A 15671-nucleotide genomic window follows, 5' to 3' on the forward strand; every position below is an offset into this window, starting at 1 on the left:
TTTAGAAGACTGAGTTATTTGCTCCGGCTGCCTGCAGTATCAACTCACTTTCAAGGAGGTGGGCTGATGTTGTTGCCATCCAAGACTTTGGCCTTGTTTGGTTTCAAACTTTTTTCATAAGTCCCTATCACATTAAAAGTAATCTTACTATTTTATAGTATTAAATAAAATTTGTTTATAAATGTTTTTTGACAGCTGAGTGCTAATTCGCGAGACGAATCTAATGAGCCTAATTAATTCATAATTTGCTACAGTGATGCTACAGTAACCACCCGCTAATCATAGATTAATATACCTCATTAGATTCGTCTCGCAATTTAGCCCCAGGGTTCTGCAGTTAGTTTTATAATTAACTTTTATTTAATACTTCTAAATACTAAAAAGTTCCAGAGACTTAAAAAAAGTCCCTGGAACCAAACCACCCCTTTGTCTTTCTGCATTGATTGGCATCTACAGGACTAAGACAAAAAGGTACTACAGTACTCTGTAGCAGGGTTCACAATATCGCCCGAAATTTCGCGATATACCCGATATTTCGGTTTTATCGGCGGGTTCGATTTTTTTACGAGCCGAAATTGATTTTTTTAAATATTGTTTCACTAAAAAATAAATTAAAAAGTAAAATAAAAATAAAAATCTCGATATTCCCGATATTTCGGTTTTATCAGTGAGGTTCGATTTTTTTTCCTCCCGGAATTAAAAACCCTGCTCTATAGTCTTTCTACACTTGAATAGATTAACCGGATCAGTTCATGGACATGTAATAACTTTATTGACCTTCCGCAACAAGGCAATGCCTGCCCAGACACAAAAACTTTCTGGTATGAGGAAGCCCACTTAAGATACATCGTTATTTACCTGTAATGTCCAGACAGTACATGTTTGTGATAATGGAAGCTGCCGTGTGCGCCTGGCTACGGCGACTATGCATGTCAGCTGATTCATCGCTTATTTCTGCTCTTGAGCTGGCATCAGTACCGCTTGGGCTATGGGGGGCGTTTAGTTCCCAAAAAATTTGCGCAGTACCTGTCACATCAAATTTTCGGACACATGTATGGAGCATTAAATACAGTTAAAAAATAACTAATTACATAGCCTAACTGATTCGTATGAGATGAATCTAATAACGCTAATTAATTCATGATTAGATATTAATTATCAAATAACAACGAAATGTGCTATAGTAGCCAAAACTAAACTTTTTCACCAACTAAACACAGCCTCAGGTTTGGACTCTGGATTCAAGGGAAGCTCACAGATGTCAAAACCGCAGACCGCCAACTGGACCTATTGGCCATGGGACCATCCACCACGGTTTTGAGATACCAAGGATATTAAATTAATGCGTACATATTTTACACAAGGCAACAAGATGAAAAAAAAGTGTCAACCAAAATAGTGGTGTCATGATGGAGGCCTTCAACAGTAGTGGTGAGAAGGAGAAATACTATGGATTCATTGAAGGAATCTGGGAGCTGACTTGTGGGACTAATATAATTTTCTAGTATACAAGGCTTAGTCTCATGGATACTAGTATCAGTACAAGCCCGAAGACATCAAGAGACAGGAAGCCATCGAATCCCAAAACAAATAGTGGTTGAAATGGAACAAAATCCCGTCAAGTTACAGGAGACGGAGGTCCTCTGAACTCACCGAAAGACAAGACCTTGTTTAGATTCCAAAATACAAAATACAAAATTTTTGTAAATTACTTGCATGATGTACTAAATATAGTCAAAAAATAAATCGCATTACACAAATGGACTGTATATCGCAAGACGAATCTAATGAGCCTAATTATGACACGATTAGACACTAAATTGCTACATTAAACATACTCTAATGATGGATTAATTATGCTCATTAGATTCGTCTCGTAGTTTACAGACGAGATCTGTAATTAGTTTTTTAATTAGTCTACATTTAATACTTCAAATATTGAAGATTCTCTTACATAAATATAAAAATGCAAAATGCAAATCGATCTAAACACACTCTAGCGAATAACTGGCTGCTTTGTACTCACTGGATACCCAACAGGTTCCGTTCCGATGTGCGTGCACTGGAAGTATTCCAGAGCTCTCTAGAACTCAGCAAGGCTAGAGCATTGAATTCACTGGATGCCCGGTGTTGCCGTATGCGACTACCAATTTAGGGAGAGTTGGCAGTAAAGGCGAACATGGTGAGAAGACTCACCGGAGGTCAGGTAGGCGTTAGAGGTCCAATGGCTAGGATGTCATAATTGTTTTTTTTAATCATCAATAGGAGGGGCCAGCCCCTACTGATTACAATATATTTGAAGGAGTTTAAGTTTTTTTACATAGAGAACTAAGATAATAACAAAAGTAAAAACGATGAAAAGATGAAAACCGATAAAAGCTATGATAATTGATCCCGACATTTTGCTAACTGATGTTTAGGTGAACCCTTTGCTCTATATGGATAACCGAAGTAAAGTTGTGATTGAAGACTTCTTTCAAAGACTGAAGTTGTGGTTGTGAAAAAAATCGAGTGCTCGTAGTCTAAGAGGAAGAGGAAGTGAATTAGGCAAACTAAAAATCTTAACCTCAAGCTCTAACTATTTGCACATAAAATAAACTAAATCATACTATTTATATGTGTAACTAGTGTTCTTCTAGTGTGAAAACCCTCATCCCAAAAAAATTATGCAATTTATAGTCAATCCTATCAAAATTCTACTCTATGAGAGTAAAGACACACGAGATTGCAATAAATAAATGCGGAAGCTTAAAGGAGGGATGAGAGAAAACAAACTCTTTGACACGAGGATTTATCCCGTAGTTCGGTTACCCACAAAGTCACACCTACATCCACATTGTTGAAGCACTCACAAAGATTATTGTTTCTCGGCCACCAAAGTCTCTTCCGTGAACACAATCACGGTCACCTTGGTTCCGGTTTCCACTAAGGAGCTTCACCAAGAAGGGTGGTGAAACGAACATGGCACCATTTATGCCATTTCGAGTGATTTTGGTGATCGAATGACAACGCAATCAATGGGACTAATATAATTGTTAAGATGACCATTCTCAGGCTTTTAGGTTCAAGTGATGACAAAGAGAAAGAGAAGATAGGCATAGCAAGGCCCGAAGGTCAGTAGCACCGGAAGAACCGACGCATGAGCATCGGTGCATCCGATGGTTGTCGGAAGAACTGACGCCATGGTATTTTGGTGCAGAAGGGAATCGAAGCCAAGTCAGCTTATAGGCACCGGATGAACCGATGGGTCAAAAAGGGGCATCGGTGCATTGGGCGTACTGTGTTCCAGAGACGATACAAGTCGCGCAAGAGTCAAGTCTTAAGCACCGGTTGAACCGGTGAAGCATCGGTGCATACCATCGGTGTAATGACGTCAGCGCCCAGGAGAAGATCCTTAAGCACCGGATGAACCGGTGATGCATCGGTACAAAGCATCGGTTCAACCGATGATCAATGCGTCAGCTGTCAGGAGTTCAACGGCTACTTCGTGTTATGAGTGACCGGATGAACCGACGCTACCCCTGCCAGAGGCATCGGTTCATCCGATGATACAAAGATTTTCTGCTGACTGTTGGAGCAACGGCTACAAGACTTGGTGGCCTATATATACGCCTCACCCCGGCCATTTGAAGTTTGCTGGAGTTGCTGGACATCCCACACACACCCAAGAACATCTCCAAGCCATACAAAATCATCAAGATCATATCCTTAGCCCTTAGCACACTTTGAGAGTGTTGTGTAAAGGATTAGCTCTTAGTGAGTGAGATTAGAAGGCTTCGAGCCTTTGTGCTGTGGTTCATTAGCGAACCAAAACAAGAGCTTGGTGCGCCGGCACCTTGGAGCGTGAAGCTCGCCGGCAACGTCATCGACCCTCCGACTTGGTGTGGAGCGGCGACGACATCTTTGTGCGGGGGACATGGAGACCCCCATCCTTTGTGGAGAAGCTCCTTAGTGGAACCCGGGGTCAAAGTGACCGTGATTGTGTTCACAGAAGAGACTTGGTAGCCGAGTAGCAATACTCTTAGTGAGTGCTACAACAACGTGGATGTAGGTGTGCCTTTGTGGCTAACCGAACCACGGGATAAACACCCGCGTCAAGAGTTTGCTATCTCCTATCCCGCTCTTTAAGCTTACGCATTTCATACTAGCAATTTGTGGCCTTTACTTTCATAGAATAGTTTCTTGATAGGAAAGGTTATAGGTTGCTAAACTCTTTTGGGATAGGGGTTTCACACTAGAACAACCTAGTTGCACATCTAGATAGCATGTTTTAGTTTAAGTTTTGTGCAAACTAGTTGGAGCCATAGGTCTAAGTTTTTAGAGTGCCTAATTCACCCCCTCCCCCTCTTAGGCTAGAGCACCCCATCACTTTCAGGTGGGGGTCTCCACGTCCCCCGCACAAAGATGTCGTCGCCGCTCCATGTCCCCCTTTGGAGTCAAATTACCTAAAAAGGCCTTACAAAATAATATAGCTCAAAGGGAAAAGTTAGTAGCCTAAGGAGTTAGTTCCATGAATCATGATCCAATTATTTGATATCAATGAAGATACCAATTGAGCAATTATTAAGGTGGATCACAAAACATGAAACTTGCATGATATGAGCTAAGCTTTCTACAAGTGTGTGCACGAAATAACAATGGGAGGTTTACCTTATAACTTGTGTTCATGGAACAAAAATGAAATACATACCTCATGAAGTCCATTTACCATGAAGGGTGATCTTGTGTAGCTTTCTATACACTTATCAAACCATGTAGGTTGCTCATGGGTTAGAGCAAGACATAAGCAACCCACCATATATAGTACTAGGAAATGCAATGCAAACATTCTAGCAAAAAGCAATGGTGCTACATGATGCATGAATTGAAATCTAGCTATCATTATCTTATGGGGGATTTGGGCACCAAATATCCAAGTTGTGAGCTTAGCATGTTTGGATTGAACCTTCTCATCATCTTTTAAGCTAAGCCTCCAAATCCCCCGAAGCCGATTCTTGGGCTTCAAGTATCTTTTGGAACCCACACCATTTGAGGTCCCTTCATGTTGGTGATGACTTTCTTGTGCACCCAAATGGAGCGGTTCCAACTACAATCCTTCTCCCCAACCTTGTGAGCAACCACTTTGCCATTGTCCTTCTTCTTGATCATATAGGTGGTACTTTTGCTCTTGTTCTTCCGGTTGGGCTTGGTGTAGATGAAAGAACTCTTAATTGTCATCTTCTTCTTGTTCTTCTCATCCAGAAGCTTCTCTTTTGGTTGAGAGCATTTATTGAACTTGTGGCCTTCTTGATGGCACTTGAAGCATGTTACGGTGGACCCCTTCTCAAGCTTCTTCACCATGTCTTCACGGTTATCTTGAGAAGGTTGGACAATGCTCTTGCCTTTCAATCTTGCCAAGTCCTTCATGAGTCTTTCCACTTCTTACTTGAGCTCATCATTCTCCTTGGCAATGAGATCATCACATGATTCTACAACGATATTCTGATAGCATTTCTCATTGCAAGGGTTAGAGTAAGATTCATCAATCTCAATGCAAGAAGTTGAAGCATCTACCTCAAAAATTGGAATTGCATAAGGAATAGATTTCTCCATTTCCAAAGAGTCATTAGTTTTTTTAGTGATGTTCTCAATTTTTAATTTGAGCTCTTCATGCTCCTTGCTAAGCATTTGGAATTTGCACAACAAATTATCATAATTTGTAGTAAGGGTAGCATTAAGATTATTAAGAGCATCACATTTTTTTGATTATTTCTTAATTGCTCTTTGGTGCTCATGTACTAAATCAAGAAACTCTTCATAGGAAAGAGAGTCGGAGTCATCATCACTTACATCGCTTTCCATACCTTTAGCCATAAGACATATGTTGGATGATGAAACCGCGCCCATGTTGAAGCGGGTGGTGAATGTCTTGTTTAACTCATCACTTGAGATCGTGTTTGATTCTTCACCACCACTTGTCCATTCTCCAAGAACAACGAAGGCCTCTTCCTTAGGCTTCTTCTCCTTCTTCTTCTTCTTGAATCTCCTCTCAACCTTCATGAGTTGATGGTGAGGCCCATCTTTGACGAAGACCATGTACCCCATCATGTTGATTTTCTTCAAGCATTTGTTCATGATTTTTGCTTGTTTGTAAAGCTTGGGGGGCATGACATCTTCATCACTTGAGGAGCATTGGCTTTCATTTTCCTCTTCCTCTTCACTTGAGCTTCTTTTGATTACCATCTTCTTCAACAACTTTTCTTGCTTGCTTGTGAGAGTGCTATGTGTTGGTGAAGAAGGTGGAGCTCTTGGCTTGATGTCATTGCGAAGCTCATGGGCGGTCACCTTGTTGAGAACTTGATTTGGTGTCATTGTTGAGATTTCTTTCTTATAGAGAATGGTTGTCACCAAATCATAGTCCGGTCTTCGGAGTAAGTGGAACACCTTGCGAATGAGTTCCTTATCTTCAATGTTCTTGACACCTAGGGAATTAATCTCATTCACAAAAACATTCAATCGTGAGTACATAGCTTCGGCATTTTCATGATCAAGTTGTTTGAAGCTATTTAGCCTATCAATGAGAACATGATATCTTTTGTTGGCAACATGCTTTGTGTCCTCATGGTTCTCAATGATAGTTTTCCATAGCTCTTTAGCATTCTCACAAGCAAACACACGATTGAATATTTGATCATCAAGAGAACTTAGGATTGCACATTTTGCAATAGCATCAAATTGTTTCTCTTGTTGACCATTGCTTTTCATGCCATCACTTGTTACTCTCCAAACATTAAGGCCCTTAGCTTGGAGATGGGATTGCATTAAAATCTTCCATCGTTGGAAGCCCGTGCCATCGAACCGTGGAGGAGGTCCTAAAGAGTCCATCCCTTCCCCGATGAGCTAACTCACTAGGCGGTGAAACCTAATACCGATCCTATGAGCCGGTAACATAAATTACCAATGGAATTGGCTTTCTTTGTGAGAGATGTGAGTCCTAGCTCTGATACCACTTGAAAGGAATCGGGTGCTCATAGCCTAAGAGAGGGAAGGGTTGAATTAGGCAAACTAAAAACCTTAACCTCAAGCTCCAACTATTTACACATAAAATAAACTAAGTCATACTATCTAGATGTGAGTCGCCGCTCCACACCAAGCCGGAGGGTCGATGATGTTGCCGGCGAGCCACCAAGACTCCAAGGGGGCGGCACACCGAGTACAAGCTGTGGTTCTCTCCTAGAACCAAGGCACAAAGCACACAACCTTGCTTACTCACTCACTCAAGAGCTAATCTAGCACTAACACTTCACAAAGCATGTGCTAAACCTAAAGATGTGATCAATAAGCACTTTGGTTGGCTTGGAGGTGTTGCGGATGTGTGTGGGACTTCTCTGAACTCCAGCAACTCCAAAATGGCCGGGGAGAGCCGCTTATATAGGCCACCAACTCAGATTAGCCGTTGGGTAGCCGTTAGCCTTTTTCTGCGTAGGCGTCGGATAATCCGATCCTGTCTTGACATGGGCGTCGGATCATCCGACCCCACTGACTTTTCCACCATAGCCGTTGTTTTTTTAAACTTTCTGCTGATGTCATTGTCCGACGCTCTTTGAGTTGATGCGTTGGATCATCCGGTGCAACTGCCAAATTTGAATTCCAGACAACGGTCACTGATCATTGCCACTGTTCATTAGTCCGACGCTCAGAGAATGCCACGTCGGATCATCCGACCCTGAAGCCAAATTTCCTTCTCGAGAATACAGGCTCTCTGAAGAATGATCCGAGCCTTTGTCCGACCCTTCTTCCATGGCGTCGGATTAACCGAGTGCTTTGGTCGAATAGTCCGACCATGGGGGTGTCGGATTATCCGAGCTCACTCTGTTTTTCCTGTTTTCTTGTTGTACTTGTCCAACTCGTCGCAGCAGTCATTTGGATACTCCAAATATATTCTCTCTGCTTTTTCACTGCGACTTGATATTCTACGGTGGGTTGGACACCTCGTCTCGACGGTACATTGGACGTCTCGTCTCGACGGTGCATTGGACGTCTCGGATATTGCTTGGACTCTATCCAAGGGACCTAAAGAATCCTACAAATATGACCTTGCAAACTCGTTAGTCACATTGATTGCGTTGTCACACAATCACCAAAATCACTCGAAATGGTCTAAATAGGGCCATGCTTGTTACAGGTTGCTGATTCTTAAAGATAAACCCATTCCTTACCGTCCAAATGCTCCAGCTCCAGAGTATTATTATTTACATGTGAAAGAGAACCGATAAGTTCTCCTTGAACTGCTCTAAAATTTCAAAGGGACATGATGTGGTGCTACACTAGAGCTGTGACACCCTGCGTTTTGCTCCGTTTAAAATTCTCCAAAAAATTTGAATTTTTTCAAGTCTTACAACAAATCAAAATTAATTTGCTAGTTAGAGCTAACCGCTAACCATGTCAAACGATTTTTCAAGTTTCGAAAACTTGCATAAATAAAACCATACTCGTATTTTGATCTTTTCAGAATTTATCCTTGTGTTCATATTTGTTTTCCTTTCAAAATTCGAATTTTAACATCCTCTCTTCTTTCCAACAAATCCCAAAATATCTAAATTTTACTTGGTCCGAAACCTCTCAAAATATCCAGCCCATCTCTCCTTTACTTGTCCCTCTTGGGCCGGCCATCACACAGCCCACATCAGCCAGCCAGCCCATCTCTCATTTCTCTATTTTCACCTTATGACAGTCAGGGCGCACTCGTCAACTTCTTCTGTGTTCTTTTCTCTCGGGCCCTGTTTGGTTTGGGCAGTAGCACATGTAGCACAAATTTTGACCAATAATTAAAGGTACTAAACAAAGGCAGTTTACAAAACTAACTCCACAACTCCTGCGCTATTTCACGAGAGGAATTTAATGAGGATTTTCTCCACATGATTAGAGGTTGGTTACTGTAGCATTACTATAGCCAATCATCGATTAATTACCGTCATTAAATTCATCGCGCAAAGTTGCACTCATCTATGAAAAGATTTTATAAATAAACTTCATTTAATACTTAATGCATGCAAGATTCTTTTTGTAGCGCGAGCAGCGCTACGGAAATCTCTCTCTCGCCCACATCGAGCTCCCCTTCCCGAGCCATTCAATCATACTCGTTCAGTCGTATCGCCCAGCGCGGACATCATCCACATTGAGCTCACATCATCAGATGAACACCACCCTTCTTCAACCTTTTGACAGAACTTTTGACCTCACAGCCACGACACCCGCCACCCCGTGCAACTCGTGCTTACATTGCAGCCACGCCGCGCCCACATCATAACCCAACCAACCCCCTGTTGCCGGCCATACCCTGTTGTTCGACAGACCATGGAAATCGTGGAACCGCCTTCGTTCCTCTAGATATTTTCCTGCCACAAACCAACCTTGCTCCTCATAGGGCCAACGACCCCCACTGAAAGGACCCGAATTTTTTCGGAATGTTATAGTTAAAAATTACGAATTTCAAAAAATTTTGTGTGGCATGCCGTAATAATTCACTTAAGTAGCAATTCTGTCTCTCCAAAAATTCCTAGTAATTAAAAATTGATAATTGAATTAAGGAATATTTAAAATGCTAGTGTGACATTATTTGAATTTCATTTGGATTTTAAATCTCCATGTTTAATTGATTTCGATTTGGATTTAATTTTTTGTTTGAAATTGTGTGGAATTTAAATTCGAAGTGTGCCCTTCGAATTTAAATTCAAATGCTAACTGCTCAGAATAAGTCAGGCCCGCTAACTAGTCCAGCTCGTTAATCCGAACTTGGCCTGCCCATCTACCAGACCGCGTGCGCAGCCTAGCTGGCCGGCCTGCCTCGCCAGCCCGTCGTCGTCGGCCCGAAACCAGCCTAGAGGCCCAATCCGGCCCAACCCAGCCCACCAAGCACCCCTATAAAGCATAATCCTAAACCTAATCCCTCTCTCCAGCCCACTCAGCCACCGCCCCTCCCCTGTTTTTCCTCGTGGCCGCCGCCACCTCCCTGGGCGCTGCCTCCTCCTGGCCTTCTTGCCAGCGCCGCCGCTCCCTGCCCTTCCTGTGCGCCGCCACTCCCGGTGCTCCACCCGCGCGCCTCCGCCCGGCCACCAGCTCCCGCCGCGACGCTGGCCCCAGGCCGTGGCTGCCGCCCCACCGGCCTGGCCACATGCCGCTGCCGGCCGTCGGGTCGCCGTACTACACCCACGCCGCCGTCCAAGACCAACCTGCCCGGTCGCTGTTCCTCGCCTGCCCCGCCGCTCCTGGTGCCCTCGCGCGCCTTCCGAGCAGGCACGGAGCAGCCTCGCCATCGAGCCCCTCTCCACCATGGCCGTCGCCTGCGCCAAGCCACAGCACCGCCGCCGTTCTTCACGTCGCCGGTGCAGCCTCCGCTCGACCATCGCCGTTGGGCCCCTGCACGCGTGTCGTCCGCGCTGCGCGCGCGTGCCCCTCAGCGCCGCCGCCCGTGCGGCCCTTGCGCGCCACTGGGCGTGCCGCTGGCCGTGCGCAGTAGCCCGCCCATGGCTACTGCCGGCCACTGGCCGCGCCCGCGTGCCCCTAGCCGCGTGGCCGCTGGCCGCCGTGGCCATGCGCTGCCCTGGTGGTCGCTGGTGCCCGCCCCTGCGCCCAAGGATGGAGGAGCCGAGATGGAGGACCAAGGGAGAAGAAGGGGCGCAGGGAATAGAGGAACGGAGGAGAAGAACAGAGAAGAGAAGGAGCACGGGAAAGAAGAAGAGGAGGAGGAGAGGAGGAAGAAGGGAACAAGCTCGCCCGCAAGCTGTTCGATGGAACGTCACACCCGGGAGCACGTCGCCGTCAGAGCACATCTTCGTCAAGCCAGCGGCTTGTATGATGACATCGACGATGCGGCTCTTCCTGCACTGCCTCGGATCGTCTAGGCGCCGACTCACCATGGCCTCACCCCATCTTCCTCGAGCCACACGGTAGGAGCCACTGCCACCCATCCTCGACCGAACCTTATGCTGCCGGCCGCAGAGCCGATGAGCCCACCGTAGGAGCTTTAGGATCCCCTGTCATACGTTTGTGCAGGGACCTCACCGTCACCTTCGTTTGCCCTGTAGCCTGGCACTGCCGCGGCCCGGTTCGTCGGAGCACCGCGAACGCCATGGCCGTGTCGCGGCCTCGGCCGAAGCCGAGTGTCCGCGCACGCGCACGCTACCTTTGTGCCACCCTGAATGTCGTGAGCGCCACACGTGCGAGCACAAGCTGAGCCTCGTCATGACTTTTGGGTCACAAACATCACCGCACCGTCACGTTCACATTCACAGCAAGGCTAGCCCTTTCGGGCATTAAGCCAAGCACCCTGGGGGCACTTTCCCCACACAAGTTACTTGAACCGAAGCCTGAACTTTGGACTTGCCGCACCATTCTGACCACCTCGCCACGTCTTTGTTCTCCGAGCGTTCTACCTTTCCCTTGTTCCGTCACTGTTCCGTCGAACCAAGGATCGAAGAAAAAGGGGAGGACCTGCGGTCGCTAGAAGATGGAGGAAGAGGAGGCCCTGTCATTGTCGATTCGCCAAACCGTCGGACCTCCGCTCCATCCCCACCTTTCCTGTTCTCGAACCAAGCTCATTCGTTCACCGTGACCCCGCCTCGTCGGCCCTGAACCCTAAACTCGGACTCGCCGTCATTCTGTTGCACCGCAGCAGACCAGGGACACCAGAAGCGAGAGATAGAGAAGGAGCAGAAGAAGAACTGAAGGCAAGGAAGGGGATGAGAGGGAATCTGCAGCGTCACCACTACCGAGGATGAAGAAGATGAAGGAAGGAGGATCCGGAGCCGCTATTGTACGCGGAGTCAAACAAGAGGAAGATGCAGCACCGTCGCCAAGGAACCTGCCGAGGAACACCTTTGCCAGAGTTCGTCACCAAGCTAGAGCCTCGATCGACGACGTCGATGTTCCTGCGTAGCCTACACAGCAACAACCTGACACAGCTCTGTGTCATTCCTGCCTCGCTCTATTGCCCGCGTGAACACGTTCGAGCCCGTCATTGCCTAGAGGTCGCGCCGTGTGCTAAGCCGAGCCCATTCGGGCATTCGGCCGAACACTTGGCGAGCATCAGTGCCTTGACGCACGCGCACTACTTGGCCCCGCACCGGATCTGGTCGCCATGCCAGGTCCCACCTTGGACCGATACCTGAGCTAACTCGGTCAGAGAGGAAAGGATGAAGGGAAGGAGAGAGAAGGTGATGTCCTGTGGGACCCACTTGCAAGAAAGATGGAGAAGTTGACGCGTGGGCTAGCTTGGCAGAAAGGGAAAGAATTGCGGGACCTACTTGCCAGAGATAGCTGAAGCGCTGACGTCTCAGGATCAGAGTGTAGAGAGAGAAAGAGGAGGGGAGTGCAATATAGGGAAAGAGGAAGAGAGATGGGGAACTAGAGTGCAGAGAGAGAAAGAGGAGGGGAGTGCAATACAGGGAAAGAGGAAGAGAGATCGGGAACCAGAGTGCAGAGAGAGAAAAAGGAGGGGAGTGCAACACAGAGAAAGAGAGATCGGGAGAAGCAGAGAGAGGAAAGAGGCAGAGCAACACAGGGAAAATGGGAAGAGAGAACGGGAGAAACAGAGAGGAAAGAGAGAACGGGAGAAATAGAGAGGAAAGAGAGAAGATGGCCGAGCCAAGCCGCTATGAGAAGACTAACCCGAGCACTGCACCGGCCTGCTAACTCACGGAGCCGAGTTGGACCGAATCGTCACCTTCGGCCCAACTAACCCTGGAGCACAGCCAACCTGTTTCTTTTCCTTAGACCGTCCTGACCCGTGGGTGCCGCTTGTCGGTAGCGCTGTGTAACTGACATGTGGGCCCACAGAACTGTAGACTCGACCTGACGCACGGGTCCCACCTGTCAGCCACTAGGTATGACTGGCTAGTAGGTCCCACTGACTGCGGAGCCCCGTTGACCCCGTTGACCGTTATCCCTCAACTGTTGACCAAGTCAACGCTGACGTTAGCAGGGCTCACTGCTGATGTCATCCGAGGACTAACCCCATGGTGACGTCGTGGTGATGTCATGTTGATATCATTAGGACACGAGGCACGCCCGGAGGCTGCCACGAGTCACTGCTATGCTTTTCTTTTTTCGATAACCGTTTATTAATTTTAGAAAATGGTTTAGTCTTAGGAAATTTAGAGCATCTCCAAGAGTTTGCCATATTTTACTTGGCATATCTTGTGTTTTGCCAACTTATAAAAAGATATGCCAAGTAAAACAAAGAGCTTATCTCCAACAGTTTGGCATAATTCACTTGCCAAATCCAGATATAACTTACATCAGGAACCTTGAGAGAGAAACAAAATTATATTTATGCCCTTCCACCTCTTGAAAACTTAAATCAGAAACCCTTCTCTGTTATTTATTTCTTTTTTCACCCTCTCATCTGACTAGAAACCACGATGCCAACCGCGCGCCGCGCGCGTATATTTACACGCTGGAGGCTGGTTTTTCCCAAGTTGCCAAAAATTGTCAAGTCTTTTGCCAAACTGTTGGAGGAGTATTTTTAACGTTTTTGCCAAAAATCAAAGATGGCAACTCGATTTGCCAAACTACTGGAGATGCTCTTATAATAAATTAACCAGACCTTTGATAATTATGAAACCAGTTCCATATTTCTTCTGAAATCATGATCAACCCGTTAGAGTAGGATTTGTCGTCATTTGGATATTATTTGAGTATATTTGTGTATTCTTACACTTTGCCCCTTGTATTTATATTTAATTACAAATAGGTCCCTACGAGGAGTTGATCGACATTCCGGACGACTGGTGGACCCAGGAGGACTTCCCCGACATTGAGGAGATCTAGAAGGATGTCCCGGACGGACAGAAGACCCAATAAGATTACGAGTACCAGGTTCACACCCATCTATGATCTGAAATCCCAGTAGACATTGTTTGCTAGAATTGCTATCGTTTTACTACTGTTGATGAGATAAACTTGCATGACCTACTTTTATACCTGAATTCCTTGAACTCCTACTCATACCATGTTGAATGGTTGAGATGCTTTGCATGTGGTTGTGTGGGAATATGTGATAGTCTTGGCGTGAGTGGAGATCCACCTTAGAGGAGTTGGTGACTAGGATTTTAGCTGGGGGTGAGCGATTTAACCTGATCTTCGGATCGGGGGCTGGGGGCATGTGTTGGGCACGCCCTATGGACCGAGGATGTGCATGGGCACGTCCTGCGGAGCACCTGTGGTGGGTGCATGTTTTCCATCGGGAAGACGTGGTGGACTGGAGGAGTAGAGGGGTGAGACCTGTGATGGGTGCCCACCGCGTTCCGCTGTGGCAGATACACATATGTGACGAAGATGCTTGCCCCAGCATATAAGGAACCGGTTGGGGTAACTATCATTAGTGGGACTATGTAAACCTACACACCACTTATCCTCTATGCGGAAGGATCCGGTCCAAAGCTAGCAAGCGTGGTGCGGTGCCAAGCCTGTAGGAGGATAGGATATCAGTCCAAGGGAAGGAGGTGTTGACCTCGCGTTCCTCAAGTCACATGTTAGGCTTCACAGTCCCGGGGCGACCTCTCGCGGGAGGACGCGCCCAGACCCGGGAAACCAGGATGGTGCCATGGCTACTTTTTCTCGTTCTCAGTAGACCGGTGCCTCGGAGTCAGTCGGGTCGCTCCTGGCTGGCCTCGTGGCGAGCGGGTCCAGGTGTACAAGCTCTGCAGAGTTAAAACTATACGTATAGCCGCGTACTCGGTCATGTACGACCCTACTTTTCTGTTACTTCCATTAGTTAGTTTTCCCAGAGAGATTTCTACCTCACTCTAGTCTTTTTACCTGCTTGGATAGTAGTTGAGGTGCGAGGAGTGGGACTTCTCGTACCGACTTGGAGAGATAGGCTTAGTCTGGATATGAGAGTGGACCGGGAGTCCGGGATGCCGGAGTGGCCCGCGTTAGGAGAATTGGCGGATGCTGTGAGCTTGCTGCTGATGCATAGGAAACCCCTAGCCTTATCCTTGGCTACTTTTTTATACTCGTGCATTCCACTTAAAGCTGCATTCGAATGGTGGCGTGAGCCTATCCCGCCCTTGGGGATAGTATGTTAGATGCAGGAACCGATTCGACGATCAAGCTGGACGATGATGAAGGATGCTAAGGACGAATCGTGCTACGCTCAAGTTGCCTGTGGAGGAGTGAAGTCTGAAGATGAGGGATGCCCAGAAGACTAGCTATGCTTTCGAGTTCTGTTTGTTTTCCTTTAGCCCAAGGGGCTTGTACTCTGATATTCGTACTGCAAATCCTCTGGATTATGTATAATTAAACCCATGCAATGACTTTAATCGAGAAGTATGACTGTGATATGTAATTGAAATGAGTTCTGTATGTGATAGCTACTGATCCAGGGACTATCACAAAGATATAGGGAGTCGGGTTCTTTTGGAAACCTGGTTCGTTTCACTCCCTCTCCATAGAAACCCATCGAGCTCCTATTCTCTGCTCCAGAGGTTTAGGAATCCAGATTATCTCCATATACTGCCCTTATTTGGTTAGTTCTTGTGCTAGGAATAGTAATATTTTGACCGCTAATTATAGTGTCAAACAAAGTCAGCTTACAAAACTAACTCTAGAACCCCTGCGCTAGCAACCCTGAATAATCTAATGAGGTCTTTCATCACGTGATTAGAGGATGGTTACTATAGCATCACTGT

At 46.4% G+C, this 15671-nt stretch overlaps 1 long non-coding RNA gene across 1 annotated transcript; it reads left to right on the forward strand.

The window, feature by feature from the left end:
• Positions 1-9950: 9950 nt before the first annotated feature.
• On the forward strand, positions 9951-15340 carry LOC120666424. Its single transcript, XR_005671710.1, has 2 exons — positions 9951-10928; positions 13733-15340. It is a non-coding gene; the product is annotated as an uncharacterized LOC120666424 (long non-coding RNA).
• Positions 15341-15671: the final 331 nt, after the last annotated feature.

This window comes from Panicum virgatum, chromosome 3N, assembly GCF_016808335.1.
Source record: "Panicum virgatum strain AP13 chromosome 3N, P.virgatum_v5, whole genome shotgun sequence".
Taxonomy (NCBI): Eukaryota; Viridiplantae; Streptophyta; class Magnoliopsida; order Poales; family Poaceae; genus Panicum; species Panicum virgatum.